Here is an 873-nt window from a genome sequence, read left to right as displayed (position 1 = left end):
CCCCCAGACACCAAAGGACTCTTTGTATCCGCGGCTGCTTTGACGATTTCAGCTCATTTCATACTGTGAACAAAAGACCCTCGGTCGCGTTTTCACCAACGGGAGTCGCGTTTTAACCTCACCCCTCCCCTCGGAGCTGCAGGTCTTTCTCCGATGTTGGGGTTGATCCCACAGAACACCCCTCCTGGGGGTCCAGGAGGCACCTCCTGGGTGCGGGGAGCCCCTCCGTCCCGTGCTCGGCGGTGTCCCCAGCTGTGCTTCGGGGGGATGCGGTGGGTGTTGTGCAGGGAACTGCTCAGGCCGGGGAGAGACGGTGCCAGCGAGGGAGCAATGTCCCATCCCACCGAGCTGCCCTCTCTCCTTGGCAGCCAGCTTCCAGAATAAGCTATTCACCTTCCTTTTTTTTTCCTTTTTTCTTTTTTTTTAATTATTGTTGGTTTTAAACTGCGAGCTGTGCTTCTCTGCAGGGCACGGAGAAATGTCTTCCTTTCCTCCCACGCTCCAGCCGGCGGCTCCCCGGGGGTAAGGTCAGAGCCGGGGGATGCACAGGCGTCTGGGGCCGTGTTCTTGTGCCAGGTTGGGTGTTGCACCCCTGTTTTTTTTGGAGGGGCTGCTCACCAGTGGCTGGGTCCTCGTGGAGGGCAAGGGGGGGTGAGGTGTTTCCAGGGGGGGTTTTTTGGCTGGAGAAGCCAAAAATCCCCCTCTGGGATAGCGGGGTGCTGTAGGGGATGCAAAGGACGCCCCTTGAAGAGCGTTGGGACCCGCTGCAGGGCGGTGTGACCTGGTGTGGCTTCGGGCTGGCCCCAAGCCTGCCGTGGTGGGAGGGTCTGGGGGTGCCGGGTGCCCCGGGGATGCCGGTGGGCGACCAGCCGG

Source organism: Antrostomus carolinensis, unplaced genomic scaffold (assembly GCF_000700745.2).
Source record: "Antrostomus carolinensis isolate BGI_N321 unplaced genomic scaffold, ASM70074v2 scaffold37445, whole genome shotgun sequence".
Taxonomy (NCBI): Eukaryota; Metazoa; Chordata; class Aves; order Caprimulgiformes; family Caprimulgidae; genus Antrostomus; species Antrostomus carolinensis.
The sequence above is the reverse complement of the archived record's forward strand: the minus strand, read 5'-3'. Positions refer to the sequence as shown.